The sequence below is a fragment of the Podarcis liolepis genome (assembly GCF_965112155.1).
Source record: "Podarcis liolepis genome assembly, chromosome: 2".
In the NCBI taxonomy this organism is placed as follows: Eukaryota; Metazoa; Chordata; class Lepidosauria; order Squamata; family Lacertidae; genus Podarcis; species Podarcis liolepis.
The window spans coordinates 100,182,396-100,202,210 of record NC_139555.1 but is presented as its reverse complement, the minus strand read 5'-3'; the positions used below and the strand labels follow the sequence as shown (position 1 = coordinate 100,202,210).

At 43.1% G+C, this 19,815-nt stretch overlaps 2 long non-coding RNA genes across 2 annotated transcripts in view; both read left to right on the top strand.

The window, feature by feature from the left end:
* The window catches only part of LOC310702062, a 28,542-nt gene extending 8,955 nt beyond the window's left edge, over positions 1-19,587 (top strand). The window contains exons 2-3 of the long non-coding RNA XR_014523182.1: positions 11,550-11,700; positions 18,270-19,587. This is a non-coding gene — a long non-coding RNA (uncharacterized lncRNA). The remainder of the gene's footprint in view (positions 1-11,549; positions 11,701-18,269) is intronic.
* Positions 3,535-10,362, top strand: LOC310702263. The gene is made up of 2 exons (XR_014523415.1): positions 3,535-5,464; positions 6,337-10,362. It is a non-coding gene; the product is annotated as an uncharacterized lncRNA (long non-coding RNA).
* Positions 19,588-19,815: the final 228 nt, after the last annotated feature.

Below are 19,815 nucleotides of genomic sequence, written 5' to 3'. Positions count from 1 at the left end.
TATGCCACAAAAAACTAGAAGGACATGCAATTCACAGTGTCATTCTTGTACAGGGATGATTGACTGCCACTGCCAACATGCCCAGTGAATGCGCTTTTGACTTTCCACAACCCACATGGTTTATATATCGGTACGGAATTAATCTCGACTGAATTAACTTTTGGTGATGACGAGGACAATGCAATGCTCTGAAGAAGAGCAGGATTTTAAAGTGCCTAACTTTGCCTGGATAGTTCAAACAATAATTGTAACAGTATTGCTTTTATAGCTTCTCCTGTCCATTGGAACATAAGGCGCTGCATGTGAAAAAGCACAATAAAATCTAATAGCGCGCCATTGTAATCTTGCAATCTTATTTCCAGATTATTTCGAAATATGTGTGCTAAGTATTAGCTATGCTTCCTTGGGCTTTTTAGCTTGCTGAAAGCTTAGAGCAAGCATTTAAATTAGTAAGCAAAATGCTGGTGGTGTTGTTGTTGTTAAATTAACAATGTATTTTCAAGGGGTGCAGAAAGAAATCAGCCATTGAAATAATCCCTTGTTCACCCACATGAAAATATTCCTATCTTAAAAAGTTTTTTATTATTATTTCTGCACTCCTTTCCCATCTTCATAAATATACACAAGGAGGCTTACAATAATGTATAAAACAGCAGCACAATAAAGCCACATAATTAAAACTAAAAGCAGGTTAAAAGGCAGCAGCAGCAGCAATCAAAATGACACTTTTAAGAGCAGTGCTCAAGGAAAGCTTGTACAATTGTATTCCCTGCCCGTCTAAAAGCAAACAGCTGTGTGCCAAATAGACCTCCCTAGAAAGGTTATTTCAGATTTAAGATGAAAAGGCCCTGTCCCAAGTACCAGGCTCAGCACCAGGAGTCAGGCTGGCACTGTATTACCTCTCACACTGATTCAATATAAATCTTTATTACGGTCATAGACCAACATTTAAAATCTAGAAAGCCTTTAGATTTAAAATCTAAAAAGCGTTTAGACAAGGTGAATATAAAAGTCTATAAGAATTTAAAAGAAGCTAAAAGAATCCAAAAGAAGGGTCAGGAACATTGGGTGGGTGTAGAAGAGCACAAAAGGTTGATATATAAAGGCTTTAACTATCATTTACAGAGCACTCTGATATGTTCATTAAAGCTGATTTGTGGCACAGGTCATCCTCCTACGAATCTCGAGCGCTGCTGTGCAGAACCTAGCAACACTATACGTCGCAGCAGGATCGGTATCTGAGAGCAGCAGGGAGGTGTAAAATTGTCCTGTGCGCTCTGGGTACTTATGAAGTAGTGGGGAAATCAGGCTAGTAAGGATGACTCTGGAATACAGTGGTACCTCAGGTTAAGTACTTAATTCGTTCCGGAGGTCCGTTCTTAACTTGAAACTGTTCTTAACCTGAGGTACCACTTTAGCTAATGGGGCCTCCTGCTGCTGCCGCGCCGTCGGAGCACGATTTGTGTTCTCATCCTGAAGCAAAGTTCTTAACCCGAGGTAATATTTCTGGGTTAGCGGAGTCTGTAACCTGAAGCGTATGTAACCTGAGGTACCACTGTACAGGTACTGGAGAAGGACATGCTCTAATGTTTCTACTTGTCCCAAGTCACGGGAGCATTGTCTTCTGGGTAGTCAATCTTCCGGGATCAGCCTTCAAGAACGGCCGAGGGGAGGGCATGACATCGAGGCAGGGTGAAAGCCCTTCTGTGTTTAGACACTTCGATTTTAGTTAGATATGCCATAGGGGAGGCAAGGTGGATTCCGTGGCAGTAAACGTTGGAGTCCTGGCTAGATCCAATTGGCGCTCTGTGTCTACTACCTCATACTGACTCAACCCAACTATGCTGCCACTCCTCAGCTTGCCCCCAGATGACCATTTTAGCAATGGGTAGCCAGTGACGCCTCTTTCAAATGGGATCCATGCTTGACTGCATGACCATATAGAGTGTGTAGCACAGAGCTGAGGGCCTCCCGAAGTCTGGTCCTTCCAAGGATCCTCCAACCATATATCTGATGGTGGGTGGACCAAAGGCAGGGCACTGAATGTTGAATAAAGCGCTTTGAGCAGGCTTGTATGAAGGACACCATTCTTGAGATACTCTTCCTATCCCTTTCATTACAATCGTATGCTCAAATTATGTCTCCTCGGCCGGATAGGATCATTACTAAACCCTGTTACTTTGGCAGAACAGATGCTACCTAGATTTACTGGATTTTAGCAGTAAACCTCAGCTGAAATGTTTGAGGAAGTCTGAAGGGACGCAAGAGAAATTAATAAGACCAGCACAGCCTATGAACCCTATATGTGCTCAGTAACTCGGACACTGCAAGTCCCATGATGCAGTACATAATAAATCCACGAAACAATCCACAGGTTTGAAAATTCTACTGAAAAGCCACTTGGTGATTCCAGATCAACAATCCCGGGAACTGATTTTTTTTCCTCTTGCAGGAATCAAAACAATGGTTGTAAAATCAGAGTTTACAGTAATATGAATCACCTTGCCATATTTTTTGGAAATTTCATGTATGCCTGATTCTGTTTTCTACTTTCTCTTAATAACACCCCGTTTCTTACTGGCTGACACAAAATAATAATGCAAATAATTGCTAGAATTCTCATTTCTGCAGCAAAGACTAGGGAAAGGGATTTTGTTAAATTTATTCTATCTCAGTTTGTGTCTGTCTTTGGCTAATAGAATTATGATATATTTTAAAACGGTGTATGTGTACTTTTAGTGTTTTGTTTTTACCAAGTCTGTGTCTATATAAGAAAGTTTGTTGTTTTATTCAATCAACCCGCAATACTTGATATGCAATACTTTAGCCATCTTTCCTTATTGAAATATTTCAGTTCATCACAAATAAGGGAAACTCCTTTGTGAATAAAACAACATTTACAGAAATGCAGAGTGGGGACAATGTAAGGGAGGGAGAGAGAAAGGTTTCAAGCACGTGAAATGCAGGAAACAATCTTGTTTAAGCTGATTAATTTAAGAACCTTGAGGACTGGTGGGTTTGTGTATTTAAAAGAAGAGACATCACCAAAGTTCATAGGCTCTGAAGAACATGGACTTGTACAACTTGCAGGGTTCAGATGCACCGGCAGCGCAATCCCGGTGGGGTTCCATCGCGGCTGTCCCCCCGCTCGTGCTGGGCACCCCACCCCCACAGGCAGCGCGTCCCGCCCCCAGGACGCGTGCCACGCCCCTTTGGGCAGTGCGCCCCGCCCCCACCTGCTCTCCGCCCCCGGTGCTGGAGCATGAAGCTCTGCCACTGTTCAGATGTATTGCAAATACAGTAGTGCCCCTCAAGACGAATGCCTCGCAAGACAAAAAACTCGCTAGACGAAAGGTTTTTTCATTCGCGATTTGCCTCGCAAGACGAATTCCCCTATGGGCTTGCTTCGCAAGACGAAAACGTCTTGCGACTTTGTTAAACCATTTAAACCGTGCTTCGCAAGAAGAAAAATTCGTTAGACGGCAAAAATTGCGGAACGAATTAATTTCGTCTTGCGGGGCAATACTGTACTGCTGCATGTTCCTCAAAAGTTGTTTTCTGACTCCAGATTAAAACAACCTCCGACCTCATTCCCCGGTGCCTTAAAATTTGCATTAGCGACATCCCAGACAGCAAAAGCCCTGGGAAATGTAATTTTGCCTACACTGACTGGCAGCAGCTCTCCAGGATTTCAGACAAAGAATATTTCGAGCCCCACCAGGTTGTGTGTGTGTGTGTTTGATCCTGAGCCCTCCTGCATGCAAAACGGATGCATTACCACTGAGTTGCAGCCCTTAGTGCAAATACTGGCAGAGAAACTATTCTACTTTGCGCATATGGTCATTATGTGGCAAACCGTGGTTAACCCCCCCCCCCATCCCCAGCAACAAGCCCAGACCAGCTGGAAGCTGAGTGCGAGAAGCATGTTTGGCAGAATTAGGTATGTTCCTGGATACATGTCAGGATGTTTCTCAACATGCTTTGCAGCCACTAGCTAGCGCTACCCTGCAAGGTCCAATTTTTGTAAACCACATCAGCCTATTAGTAACTAATGTAATATACATGTCCAAACAAGTTAAAATAAACCCGGGGAATACAAAAGAGGCCAATCCGTTGTTAAAATTACTTCAGTCTGTTGGGCACACTTTCCCTGAAAAGCCATTGTTCTTGCGTTCTGCCCTGGCTCGGGATGAAAGCAGGCCTTTGAAGGCTGAGGGAGGTCAACCACGTCTACGGTGGTGGAGCTCTGACGTTACCTTCTCTGGGTAAGGGACTGCAGGTGAGCCTGTGGGAAATTAGTTGGGGAAAGAACACAAGGCTGGACAGTGCCTCCTATTGTAGAGAGAGGATGGATAGGTGAACATCTAGATTGGCTTCAGCCAGAGCCAGGGCCTTTTCAACACTGGCTCCGGCCTGGTGGAACGCTCTGCCCCATGAGACCAGGGCCCTGCAGGATCTGATTTCTTTCCGCAGGGCCTGTAAGACAGAGTTGTTCCGCCTGGCCTTTGGCTTGGAGCCAATTTGATTCCCTCCCTCCCTTTCTTTCTTTTTCCCTTTCCTTCTCCTCCTGCGATGAGGCTACATTTTAATATTTTAATGTTTCCATATTTTAATGTTGTATTTTAATTTTGTTTTTAAGTTGTAATCATTCAATTTGTTTTTATTATTGCTTGTAAGCCGCTCTGAGCCCGGCCTTGGCTGGGGAGGGCGGGGTATAAATAAAAACTATTATTATTATTATTATTTGCACAATCAGGTGCAGATGTGGTTTGGGTCAATGTGCAGGCCAGAAGGAGCCCACAAATGTTTGTCCAAATAAATATTACTAACATTAGAACCTCTTCACATCACCTTCACCGTTCATGCTAGAGCAGTGTTCTGCTCTGGCCCAGATTTATCCTGGATGGCAATAAGGACACCACCATCTTGCTGCAGAAGAATGGCCTCATCACAGGTTCCCCTTCCTTTTTTAAAAAAAATCAAACATGGCCAAAGTGTGCTATAGCACTGGAAAGAAAAACGGCATGTCAAATAATTAAAGAGACAGAAAAACTGTTTGTGAAATGGGAGGAAACTGCTGGTGGGATGAGAGGGAGGGATAGTTGCTGGTATCCAGCAGCTTAGGTTTTATGTGTGTGCTTTGTTTTATTTTAGAAGGCTGTTTCAGGGCTTCTGTTGGATCAGTGCAATACCCAAAAGGAAATCAAAACACTTTTGGTATTCTCAGAACGTTGCATGCATGAGAACAGAGTATATGGTTGTTCTTCACCAGTGATGTCACAGGCACTAGCCAATACGTACCCATGGCAATCACGTGACTCACAACCTATGAAATTGCAATGGCCAAGTGAAAACTTTGCATTTATTCTAGCCACAAAAAACTGAAGTATAAGTGGCAGGAAAAACTGAAATATGTATCTGAAAAGATGCTAGGAAATACTGTAAAGTTGCTGCCTTCTGTGAGGTATTGATTCTAGCTCTCAAAACGCTGTACACAAGCAGGTCATATAGTGTTATGATCAGGCTGTACACATTACTGGTGGTATCTATTTGAGTAAAGCTGCAATTCTATAGTATACAAACTTATCTGACAGTAAATCACACTAGACCCAATGGGACTTACTTCTGAGTAGACATGGCTAGGATCCATCCATCCGTCCGTCCGTCCGTCCATTCATTCATGACATATGCATTCTGCCCCATAACACAAAGTTATCTGGGTGGCTCAAATTAAACAAGAAAGAAATAATTTGAATGCAAGTAAGATGTAAAACATAATGGCATGATTGTCTGTAAATTGCATTAAAGAGGGCCAATGGGGTCATATCCTCAGATTGCTCCAGATTCTGAAGAGTACACAGGAAACCTGGACAACCTAAAAAGAATCACGCGAAAGAAACCCCAGGATCTAACCAAAATATTTCATCCCAAGCCTGTAAAGCGAATGGTGACTTTTATAGCACAATCCTATCTGCTTACTCAGAAACAATTTCCGCTGTGTTGACTAGGAGCTCCCCCCCCCCATGTAAGTGTCTAAGACTGAAGTCTTTAGGATTGCGTCAACGTTTTCGAGAAAGGATATGATAGTGGGATGGTTTCTTTAAGGAACAGTATTCAGCATTAAATCCTTTGAAATAATATTATGCCGTGTGACAAGACTACATTGGCAAACCCATTTCTTTCACTGTGGTTAAGGGGGGAAAGATACATCCTTTGAGGGTAATGATGGCCATCTGAATCCCTTAGCTTTTTTCTTCTGTATTCTTTAAAACCAGCTCCAAACTCAATGCTAAAAGGTCAAACAATAAATGCTTTTGCTGTTGTTTGTATTTCCAGGCTTAATCAACATACTTTTATGCTTACACTTAAAAGAGCCATCAACTGAGGAATGGTATTATAGATCAGCCCCTGCTGTGGCCACCAGTTCCTGGGTGGTATAGGGTTTGAATGACTTTTTATTGGCAGTTTGGATGATATACAGACAAGTCTCGTACAGCTCGGCGTTGTGAATCTTTGCAGATGGGACGCCCGGAGGAAAATCGCAGCCTAAGTGAATAGATATGCAACATCTGAAGGAATGGAGCCGTAATCCTAAATACCAACTCAGCAAATAGCTTCCCTATCATGAAGGATCTGTTTTTACTTACAGACAGCTCTGGATATAATATTAGTGCAAACATTACACTACGCACACACACACAAAGAGAGGAACGTTTCGTTTATGTGGGTCTGAAATCCAGATCCTTCCCACTCTATAGGATCGGATTAATTACCGAGTGAGCAGCCCGAATCTATGTGCTTGAATATCCATTCAAAATATCTGGACGTATTGGCCCAGCCTAGAAAAGTTTTGCCATTTTTATCCTGACAAAATCCACCAAATCAGAGAGACTTAAGCTAGTAACAGCTAACTTGCCCGATGATTTTCACCAGCGTTTAAACCTGGTTCATATATTAACGGATCTGCATGTGAGCCAGTCCCAGGCAGAGATGGGGAGAAATTCATCGGGTAATTTTCACTTCGCGAATCAGTAAGCGGACTGAAGGTAGCTGTCGTGTGGAATTTGTACTTTTCCCAAATTTGCAATGCTGTCCTCCCAACATTAGCTGTGGCGAAAAGAAGTGGTGAAAAATGTTAGGTTGCAATGAGCTGGTGAGTCCCTCAGCTTTCAAATCAGAGCCAGCTAGATCAGAGCCAGTGAATTTAATGAGCACCATGAATGCAGCTGCAGCCCATGTTCTGTAAAACCTCAGGCTGGGGAGGGCATGGATTCGATCCTTTAAGCAAGAGCCTAAATACCAGGAGCAAATGCTCCTTTGCTGTAATAGAACTTCACCATTGTCACTATGGTTTTCTTTGTTTTGACTTTCATGGGCTCCATATGACACTTCACTGAAGAGTATACAGTGGTACCTTGGGTTAAGAACTTAATTCGTTCTGGAGGTCCGTTCTTAACCTGAAACTGTTCTTAACCTGAGGTACCACTTTAGCTAATGGAGCCTCCCACTGCCGCCACACGATTTCTGTTCCCATCCTGAAGCAAAGTTCTTAACCCAAGGTACTATTTCTGGGTTAGTGGAGCCTGTAACCTGAAGCATCTGTAACCCGAGGTACCACTATACCTTGGTATCTGAATGAACAAATTTGTTCTACAGCTTGTGGATCTAAACACCATTTGAACCTGCCCTAAATCCCACTGAAATTAATGGGCTAACGTAAGTCAACCCAGGCCCTACCCCTCACTGGCCCAGTGGGAATGTGTCTGTGAACTGAGGTAATGCCCCTTGCTTGCCTAAATAGAGGGTAGAGACAGGTAGGTGTGTTTATAGAAACTTGCCCACTGTACAAAGGCAAAATTTCCATTCCTTGCTCCACAGACTTTTGCCTCTGGTATGTGGCCCTAGGGAGGTTGTCCAGAACAGAATTTGGCCCTCATGCTAACTGACTCTTAACTATCAACCACGGAACATACCCAGTACATTTCAGAGAGCAAATATAGCATCTGAAATGTTATACTAGGCAAAATGTCTTTGTCTCTACAGAGTCAGAACTGTTTCAGACTCTCTGCCAATGAAAATAATCTACAGAAAGGTGTTTCCCCGTTATCCTCTGGATTGGTCATTTGAGGGTGCAATCTTATTCTCCCTTATTTGGGAGTACTTAAACCTGAGTGGACATGTATAGCATTGCACTATTAAATTATGGGCACAACCCAGATTTTCTTGGCATTACACCCTTTAGTTATCATGTATTCAACAGAGATTTTGCTCCTTTCTTCCGAGGTTCTACTATTTTCTGAATTTAGTGAGTCTTATCTTTACAGGAAGGGTTATCTCTTACAAATATATTTTCAGTTATTATGTCAGAGCGTTTGCTGTAAACCCTGCAGCATCCAAGATTTTCAGCCCTAGTCAGGAAGCCAAAAACCTGCAGGTTCTTGGCATACATTTAATTTTCAAAAGTCTGCCTGCCAAGCAAAAGCTTTTGATCATGCACTGGTTGAAGGGTTTTTAATTTGTGACCAAACACTTACCCAGTAGCTAGTTCTTCTGCCTCTGGCTTCCACTTCCCCGTTCCCCCCATATCTCATTGGCCCCACATAGCGCTCAGGGATTTGGGGGCAGTGCATGTGTTTGAGCGAGTGTCTGCAGAAGGCTGGAGACTAGTTATAACTCAGTGCCCTCCAATATTTGCCAGACAAAAATAGGTGTACTTGTTTTACATTATATGGTGGGAAATGGCTCCTTGTAGCAGAGCAGAAACTAATTGGAACAAGCAAAATTTATTTTATTACAGTATTGAAATTGGGAGGCTTAGAAAGCTTGTTACACAATCTACGAATTGTGGTTCACTCTTATAAAACTGAGGGGAAAGAACATCTGTTTCCATCCCGCCAATTCTAGAGATGATGAATGTGACGTTGTCAGGTCTTTCATTTTTTTTTAAAAAAAAGATGTGTTATATTTTTCACAGCATCTGATAGTTGCAATGGTCATCATTCAAAAGGCCATATTCCTACCACATCCTGCCAGCGCAAGGGTCACCACTAGCATGATGGGACTTCCTTCCCTTCTCTCTGGATTAATAAACAATCCACCTTTGCAGGGAACTCTGGAAATTTTATCTCTGTGTGGGGAATAGGGGGGTCTCCTAACAACTCTCAGCACCCTAAACAAAACTACACCTCCCTGAATTGTTAGGGCAAAGCCATGATGATATAGAGTGGTACCACAGTATACTAATACTAATACTAATACTAATACTAATACTAATACTAATACTAATACTAATACTAATACTAATACTAATTTATTTATACCCTGCCCATCTGGCTGAGTTTCCCAGCCACTCTGGGAGGCTTCCAGCAAAATATTAAACTACAATAATTCATCAAATATTAAAAGCTTCCCTAAACAGGGCTGCCTTCAGATGTCTTCTAAAAGTCATATAGTTGTAAATTTCCTTGACATCTGATGGGAGGGCCTTCCACAGGGCGGGCGCCACTACCAAGAAGGTCCTCTGCCTGGTTCCCTGTGACCTCACTTCTCACGGTGAGGGAACCGCCAGAAGGCCCTCGGAGCTAGACCTCAGTGTCCAGGCAGAACAATGTGGGTGGAGACGCTCCTTCAGGTATACTGGGCTGAGGCTGTTTAGGGCTTCAAAGGTCAGCACCAACACCTTGAATAGTGCCCGGAAACATACTGGGAGCCAATGCAGGTCTTTCAAGACCGGTGTTAGGTGGTCTTTCAAGACCAGTGTTATGTGGTATGTGGTCTCGGTCTTAAATATATGGTGTGGATGTGGCCTTAGCTGCACACCATCCTCTGGAATATTATCATGGGTTTCTCAGTGAGAAGATCAGGAAAAGTTCATATGCTTCCTTGAAAGGCAGGTAACTCTACTACCTCCACTGTCAGAGGCACCTTGACTTGGAATTCCAGCTGCTGGGAATCACAAGTGGGAGGATGGCTACTGTGTGCAAGCTTTCCATAACCATTTGGTTGGCCACTGTGAGAAGATGCCGCTGGACTAATTGGATAGGCCTCTGGTCTGATGCAACAAACCACCCTGGACAGGATAATCCAGAGGCTTTCTTCTGGGTGCACTGATCTAGTTGCCAGGCCCAAGGAAGCTGGCATGTTGCCAAGGTGATGGAGGCGCAATCCAGATGCTTCTTTGGAGACCAGCTGCCTCTTGCAGGACTGTGCTGCCTGCCAAAGATGGGAGGCCAAGGGGAGACAACCCTTGCAATCGCTCTGCATCCAGGAGCCTCACGCATGCAGTCAGAGGAGAGTGTGTCTCTGTGCCAACAACACAGATGTGCCAACCAAAGTTGGAAAAGTAGTATGGTCTGCAGCTTGGGGGGGAAAATACTTGATTAAATAACATTGCATTTAGGGGTTGTTGCAAAGATTCGTGTATATGTGAGTGTCCGCTTTTTAAAGCATAATAGTTTGACATGCAAAAGAAAGAGCTCATGTTACCTGAAATACAGAAAAGGCTATTTTTAGGTCCCCTTTTCAGTAAAACAAGCAAGCAAACAAACAAACAAATGTCCATTCACTTCCTTTCGCTCTCCTCCCTTCATAATTCACAGTACCAGCCCTCTTGCAGATGACAGTAATACTTTTCGTGAAATACCATACCATTTTTGTACTCAGATGTGGCCCTCAGGCTGAAACATTTGCCCGTCCCTGCTCTGACATACTATATAAATACTAAAATGAACGCTAATGTGGAAGGCCCGTAGATTTCAGTGGTGTGGATGGACTGTGGGACTGCAGCCTTATTGAGAAAGAATCTTACAGAGGAGGAATTGCAGTGGCTTATGGATGCTTCCCAGTTTATTTCTGCCTTTTCAGCAATTTCACATCTTTCAACTCATATTTCACTGAGCGATATTTTTTTGTCTAGTGTGCAGCAACCATTGGAGACCCTAGCCAAACTCATTTCAAATACTTTTTCAATGTTGTTATATCCCTCTATATAACAAAAATGTAAGAACGTCATCATGCAGTCCCCAAAGCAGGACCAGTAGTCAGGGATGATGGGAGCTGTAATAGAACAGCTGCTGGGGGCCCAAGCTTGTGAAACACTGCCTAGTGTGTGTGTGTGTGTGTGTGTGTGTGTGTATACACACACACACACTCATCCTTATTGTTATCTCAGGAGGTGTTTTTACCATGCTTGTTCAGTCCGACTGAAATCAGTGTGGTTTCCTCACAAGTAAGCAAGCATGGGCTTATTATACCATGACCCGGTAATGAAGCTGCAGGAACAAGTGCACTTGGGAGTGTGACCCAGGTGTCCTTGCCAATAAATTTATAAATAGTACCCAATTAAGAGCAAAAACAACAGATGCTTCTTGTCTGAAAGCCAGAAAAGGACTTGTGAAATGTAGAGGTTGTATACAAGACCAGAGAGCTTTCAGCCCTATTGCTATATATTCTTACACCAAATATTTCATAAAGCATGAAGTAATAGTAATCACTCAAGCAAGCCCATAAGGAAAGGCGGGTTGGTTTTCTGTTTTGTTTTTCTCTTTCAGCTGGAAAACCTGCAGCAATCAGATGTTTTATCCAAAGGCACACAACCCATCAGCAATGGAGCCCAAGAGGACCAGACTTCTAATTACACGTTTTTCCTTTCTTTGAAAATGGGCCAACACTGTGTGTTCAATACCTTTGCACCCGCATAAAGTATGGACAAACCTGATGCATTCCCATTGAATTATTCACACCATAAGACCTCAGAAACCCCGACAAGTTGCTTCCTTCCCGCACACTTGTTCTTGTAGTTTGGCACATGTTAGTTGTATTATATCTCAAAGGTTGTCACTGTGGAAGAAAACAACTTGAAGCTTTCCCGTAGGATGTCACCTCTTCCTTGTCAGCGAGGAACCCTGTGGTGCAGGCTTCCTGCATAGCAGAGGACTGATGCCTCAGTTGACGAAATAAGCCACACCTACCTACATAAAACACTCCTTACAGCATGCAATAACTTACTATTCCAGCCAGGTCAGTGATGGAGTAATTCCATTCTAACCTATGACGCCTTGAACGGTGAAAGAACATACCTTAGAGCAGAGGAAGGCAGATTTCAGGCTTGCAGGATCTACCTTGGTGTTTTGTTTTTTAATCCACCAACTGAAGCCTGTTGCAAAAACTACACAGAATGAAATTCTGAGTGCAGGAATTTGTTTTGAGTACCAAAACTGAATGGAGTACACTGCTGTAATGCGATGGAGGCACTCTAGAAATACGTTTTTAAATGGAAAGTCTCTGAAAACACATCCCCATGTTACCTCACCCTATTTCAGCAGGTTATTATTGGAGGTAACTTTATTGTTATACCTCAGGCATCTTTGCCAATCTACTTCAGCTCACCTGGAATCTGTCAATATTCCGATCTACATTCTGCCCCTCCTGCCTTAGAGAATTCCCTTTCCAAAGGCTTACCAGATTGGAGAAGCTCCTCTGTCTCTTTAGTAATTCTGGAGCCACAAAGGAAGAGGGAGCTATTGTCTGCTCCCATCACATATGCTGGGCCACTAAATGAGAACTCTACCAGGTCCAGCAGGTGGAGAGAAGGAAGAATGACAGGACAGGGGTAAGGTAACCTTGGCTACACATTTTCCTTCAGCTTTGTTGACAAAGAGACAATGGAGTTCTCTAGGTTGCAGCTACCAGGATCTGAGCATGATGGGGTTTATACAGCTGGTACAGTGGTACCTCAGGCTAAATACTTAATTCGTTCCGAGGTCCGTACTTGACCTGAAACTGTTTCTTAACCTGAAGCACCACTTTAGTTAATGGGGCCTCTTACTGCTGCCGCGCCGCCGGAGCACAATTTCTGTTCTCATCCTGAAGCAAAGTTCTTAACCTGAAGCACTATTTCTGGGTTAGTGGAGTCTGTAACCTGAAGCATATGTAACCTGAGGTACCACTGTATATGCTAAACACAAACTCATATGTTCACAACAAACTCTTTCTCTGAGTGTGGATCCTTAGAAAGCCAAAATGGCACCAGTTGGACGTGAGTGGAAGATATCTGCTTGGGGGAATTTGAAGATTTGCAGGAGTACAAAGACTCTTTCCAAACACACAGAGGGTATGAAGTAGCCCATTGACAACTGAGCATATTGCATGGGCGTGGAATACTGATGGGTGAGGATGGAAAATGGATGGCTGGATGTGTGCTGGCACACCGTCGACCAAGACATGGCTGGCCAGAACTCTGAACAGGAGCACTCTGCAATGTAACATTTTTGTTGTAGCTCTCACTTATTGCTGTATAGTGAAAAATGCCACATTCTGAGATAGGCTATGGGTGCCTTTTCCTGCCTCCATGAACCTTTTAATTCCCCATCCCTCTGTATAGTTACATTCTCCACAACCAAGCAACATGAGCACAACAATAGGCACCATTTTGAGATGTTGAGTTCACTGCTGTGGCTTCCTGTGGAGCGCTAATGAAGTAGGAGTGCTAACCCTTAAAATAATGGGTGTGGAAAGCAAATGGAACAGTACAGCACCCCACCCAAACACAGCCTAATTTCTTAAAGAAAGGAAAAAGAAGAAAGAGAGAGCATTTTGGCTAGTGGTCAGCGAGACCACAACTGCTTTTGTTGGGATCACTAAGAGACTAACACAAACCACCCACCAGTTCTAGTTAGGCTCTGTTGTACTGCTTGAAATATTCTGTCTGAACTAGTACCCAAGAGAGTCTAAGATTAGAAGCAGAATCTTCTTCTAAAAGAAATAAAATGACTGTGTTTCTTGGCCATGAATGTAAGATACCAGATGGTTTTGGAAGAATATTAAACAGAAGACAAGTTCTCCTGGCATGCCTAAATTCATCTAGGGGTTGTGTTTATATTTATAACAGAGCATTTCTTTTGAGGCAAAATTTGTCCATATCGTCAGTTCTAGTCACTATAAAAATGTGAGCTGGCTAATAAAAAGGGAAACACAGAACCAGGGCATTTTCTAAATATAAAAAAGGTCGGCTGGTAAGGAAGGGGCTTGCTGTCTGCCCCCTTTCCTCTGAAGACAAAGAGACAACTGTGCGGAGCTCAAATGGTTTGTGCCTCCTGTTAAGTTCACAAAACTGATAACATTTAGAAGAGACTCCTAGTTCAAACAGTCACTTTCTAAGACTGCAGGATACTGTCCCCCAGGGGCAGCCACTTGCTTGAAAGGACCCTCCAGAGAAAAACTGTCTGTGCCGCATGACAAAATGTACCTGAAAAAGAACGTGTGCCTCTTGAAGGAACAAGGTTTGATGCAGAACACTTTCAAAGGAATAACATCCCACATTAAACAAACCCAGGGACATAGGATTCATACCCCAAAGATTTAAAACCCACCCACTCATAAATATTGGGAACTATAGTTTAAGAATTATGAAAACTGTGTCTCTGTGAGGGGTAAATTGCAGTTCCTGGGATTCTTTTTGGGTGTGTGTGTGCTTTAAATGTATGGTGCATATGCAGCACTAGGATCTATTGATACATATCTACACATACACAATACACACCAGACCACACCCACCCATTCCCTTAGGTTGGATTCAGTGGTATTCCTCACAGGCCCAGAGGGCTTTTCGATCCAGTGAAGATTTCTGTCAGTGGAATTCGGAGTGAGGCCATTTTTGTCTGTTCCCCTTCTCCCCTGTAGCCTTCCCACACCAAATCAGTTCCAGATGAACCTTTTCGGACATCTTGACCTGGGGGGCAGGGGAATCAGAAGACATTGCCCCCCTCCCCATTGTTGTTGTTTAGTCATTTAGTCATGTCCGACTCTTCATGACCCCATGGACCAGAGCACGCCAGGAGACTCTTGAGAGTCCCATGGACTGCAAGAAGATCAAACCTATCCATTCTTAAGGAAATCAGCCCTGAGTGCTCACTGGAAGGACAGATCCTGAAGCTGAGGCTCCAATACTCTGGCCACCTCATGAGAAGAGAAGACTCCCTGGAAAAGACCCTGATGTTGGGAAAGATGGAGGGCACAAGGAGAAGGGGACGACAGGGGACGAGATGGTTGGACAGTGTTCTCGAAGCTACCAGTATGAGTCTGGCCAAACTGCGGGAGGCAGTGGAAGACATGAATGCCTGGCGTGCTCTGGTCCATGGGGTCACAAAGAGTCAGACACGACTAAGTGACTAAACAACAACAATTCCTCCTTACTTTCTGCCATCAAGGTTGTGTCATCTGCATATCTGAGGTTGTTGATATTTCTTCCGGCAATCTTAATTCTGGCTTGGGATTCATCCAGTCCAGCCTTTCGCATGATGAATTCTGCATATAAGTTAAATAAGTAGGGAGACAATATACAGCCTTGTAGTACTCATTTCCCAATTTTGAACCAATTTTGAACCGCTCCGCATACTACTGACAAAAGCCTCTGCTGGATCAAAAGATACTTTTGGCAGTTCAACAGACACCACTGGATCATACAACCCACAAGCTGCCATTGACCCTCGTTGCAAAGATACTGAGAAAATGCAACACAACTCTCAGAACATTCCAAAGTGCCATATAAATGCCAAGTGTGTGCTTGTTGTTACACTGAGCAGGTAGCAATGAGGTTTTATCACGCATCAGGTACAAAAGCTCTGGTAACAAAAGGGCTCCCATCTAATCTTCAGCAACTACGAGGACTGACAGTTGCATAAATACATTTCCGCAAGGGATAGGTGCCAGAGAACCAGCCACAGTTGTAAAAAGTCAAGCCAAGATAAACTTCACTTATTTAGTTCCACTTCTACAATGATGATATAGTACATCTCTGGAGATTAAAAAAAATAAAGATTAAAATAAATTAAAATAACAATAATTCAACACACCGATTAACAATGGCTTAAATCTGGAAATAGCTTAAGGAAGTAGAGTAAACCAAATAATCACAGAGGAACTAATAATATCTTCAGAGGCACAAGATTTGTTTAGACTGTGATAGATGGGACACATTTTTAATCAATCCGTAGAGAGGGGCTATAGAAAAACATAAACCTCTTCAGCTGGGGGCAAGTATGGTGTCCATGACAATGAGAGCAGATGCATCCAAAGGATACAACCAATTTTCTCAAAGAAGCCGCATTTCTTCCCCCACTTTGTGGTACATAAGTTTAATCAGTTGACTATTGCATCTTTCCAAAGGCAGAAGGTTATATAACTGTGTTAAATATTTGTTTAATGCTAATTAAATATTTGTTTAATGCTATTTGTTAGGGTGAGTATAGGGACCTCAGCCATTGTCCTAAATCAGGGATGGGGTACCTGTGGTCCCCAGGAAGCTGCTAGAATCCAACTTCCGTCACCTTGAGCCATTATGACCAATGGCTCCAGCAACATCTGGAAGGCCACAGGTTCCTGGTGTCCATCCTAAATCTTAACATTACTGGTAATGTTTAGCCTGGGTGTATGTCCCTCATCTAATTGATTTCAGTCGGTCTACTTTGAGGCCCCATCAGCACCATACACTTAAAGCAGTAACACACCATGTTAAACTGTCATGGCTTCTTCCCCCAAGTAATTCTGGGAAGTGTAGTTTGTTAAGGTGCTGAGTGTTGTTAGGACACACACACACACACACACACACACACACACAAGCTACAATTACCATGGTGGTTTAACAACCGATCCTTCTTCCCAGGGAACTCTGAGAATTGCAAGTCTGTGAGAGGAATGGTTCCCCAACAACAACAACAACTTAAATCCCTTACCACCCTTCATCCCAAGATCTCAGAGTGGTTTGCAGCATAAAAATACAAAATAAAGACACAAAATACATAATAAAAAACAAGAACAAACCAAAACAATCCCAGGATTCCTTGAGGGAAGAGGTGGCTGTTAAAGTGTTTTACGTGTATGCAGCAGATGTGGCCTTAGTACCCAAACAACTTGGCTAGCCTTGAATGCCATGTACCCTGACTTGGGGAGGGAGCGGGTAACATTTGCTATTGAACCTCAGGCAGCAAAATGTCTTGGGCAGGCCCTTTCCCCAGATTCAGTCACTGGTAGGAACATAAGGAGAGGGCATAAGAAGAGTGTGCTGAATGAGGCCAATGGCCTATCCTGTTCTCATAGTAGCCAGCCAGATGCCTGTGGAAGTCAGCAAGCAATCCCTAACTAAAGGAACTCAGTATGAATTTGGCAAGCCAGTGCCAGCCAGAGAGGACTTGGGTTTTCAGTAAGTCTTCAGTTCCAGCCTGCGGTGTGTGATTACTAGGCCTTACTGCCCATTGGATTGGCTTAAAACAGTAGGCTTTGTGCCAGCACCAGCTTCAACACCATTCACGTTCATATACATTTAACATGGGAGTTAAAAAGACAGAGAAAAAGAAACTGTGGAGCAATAGATTCATTTATTATTTTGATGCCTAACAAGAAGGCAGATAAGGATGAGAACAACTCCAGACCAAACTAGGGACTGGGCTTTGCGAAGAGAAGGACAACATGTATCGTCCTGCACAGATACAGATACCAAATAATTCACACAGCAGACTTTGAGAATGCAGAAGCCATTGCTTGATAAGGAATTTGAGGAGAGGAGACAGAAGCTGGCAAGGTTACTACTCAGTTTGTGGTTACAAAGGGGATTGGTGAAAGGCCTGCTCTGCAATTTCATTTTATCTTTTTGTCAGCACGCTGCCCCAGTCTTCACTGGTGCGGGTTAAGCTCCCTTCTACTCCAGCTTTCTAAAATGGGCAAGTCAGGCTGACCTCTGTTTTCAAGTTAGATGGGGATTCTTGAAGGCTATTGCTGAGGAGGACTCTGGAGCCAAGGACTTGCTGCTGTTATTGAGAAACAATTCTGAAGAGAGGCTGAAAGTGGGGCAAATTTCTTTTAGGCTGCTTCAGTGAATCTAGCAGCATGTTTAGATTTGCTTCGCTACATGCCAGTGGGCCTTGTGCAAGGCAGTGAAGTCAGATCCAAAAGGCAGGTCTCGATGTTGATGCATCCTGAACATGGTTCTGAAGCAAGCCTGAGATTTACCCTGGATTTTGTGCTTACTAAACCTTGCTGCCAATCTGAGTTCCTTAAACCGCAGGGCTGCTGTAAACTGCCCAGATTGGTTGGGGAAACTGCCCAGATTGGTGGGTAATAATAATAATAATAATAATAATAATAATAATAATAATAATAATAGCAAGGAGCCAGGAGTGAAACCAAAAGTAGACTGACCAGCTAGCTGAATCAAATTATATTGCTATGGGGGGGGGGGGGCAAATCTCTAACATTTTACTTTTTGATACTTCCAGTTTTTGATACCCTCCCTCCCTGGGAAAAGCTAATGTTTGAATAGCAGCTGGTTAAGGAACAGCATTGGGCAGACGCCATGATTTGATTTTATCGGGACTGTGTGTCGATAAGGCAGCTACCTGCAGTGGAAGACTCCTGGACTAATTCGGCAGAAACACCAGTTTGTGAAGAGAGGATGTGAATTTACAGAGGGGAATCTTGGACTACAGATTTGGACTATAAAGAAGAAGAGTAAAGACATAAAATCCACACAGAAACATTTTATTTGGACTTCAACTCACTTGCAGAATGAACGCAGAGGCTGTTGAAAAGAATGGAGGATTAACAGCAGAATGTATTAAGGGAATTATTGTAATATTTTGAAATGCAGTAAAACTATGAGATGATTAGGATTCCATCCGATCTCAAAGCATGAGAAGTCAGCTAAAAATAATATATATATTAAAATAATAATTTATAATTAGGCATAACATTGGGATTGTTTGATTACTGGATAATTTGTATAATTTGGAATATATAATTTGGTTTGATTGGAAATTTTTAATAAATTGTTAATAATTTGTAAATACTTTTTTAATAAACAACAACAACAAGGCATCCTTAGGCAGTTGCCAAGGTCTCAGTGCAGGTGAGAAGTAGGTCCACTTCTGATGCCTGCCGTGCGTCCCTCACCGTTGGTCCAGTACTCTGAGAAGCATCAGACAGCTGGGTCTAGACACCCTTTTAATTTCCCACAATGCCCCTGAGCTAGTATCACCCCAGGGGATTATGGGGAATTAAAATGGTATCTAGACCCAGCTGCCTGGTTCTGATTGCAGCACTACCACCACAGCCAGGTAAACACCTTGAGGACCACTGACAGAGGCAAGGGGACAACAGAGGAATATTTTATCCAGGGCCCTCTTTCCCTCCACCCCAAGTTTCAAACCCTGCTAAACAGGTTCTTTGTGGAGTAACCAGCCTCCTATTTGGCATAAGTAGGAAAATGTAGGTACTTCAATTTTATTGAAAAGCTGCACCTAGCATTCTAAGGAATAAATTGTTATGAGAATCAGTTCCAATGATATGCCAGCAGCTGGGTTGTTGTTGTTGTTTTTGAGGGGGGGGGGGTTAAAACATTTCATGCAAAATGTGCTTGTATGTCTAGACTAACATAGGAGCTATGAGATGGCATGTTGCCATTTTCCATTTGTGGAAGTAAAGGCGTTATCCCGCATGAGTTAGAAAAAGGCACAGGTGTTTGGGCTCAGATCCACCTGGGTCTGAGTTATTATTTGAAGGCAGTGGGGTCTTGTCTATAAAAGTGTGTTGGTTGCACTGTGGTGTCTAGTTTGGATTCTTATTCCATAGTCCTTGTTTTATCATCTAATGGTGCAGTGGAGAGTTTGTCACACTGCCTTCCTTTCTGCTTTCTGCATTAACTTTGGCTTTCTGGCTTAGCATCTGTCATCAGCTTTTGTGCTTTCCTCCTAGTTTCTCTTCTCTTCTCTTTTCCTTTTGTTTTGTTTTGTGAAGGGACCTTATACGAAAGCACAAAACTCTCAT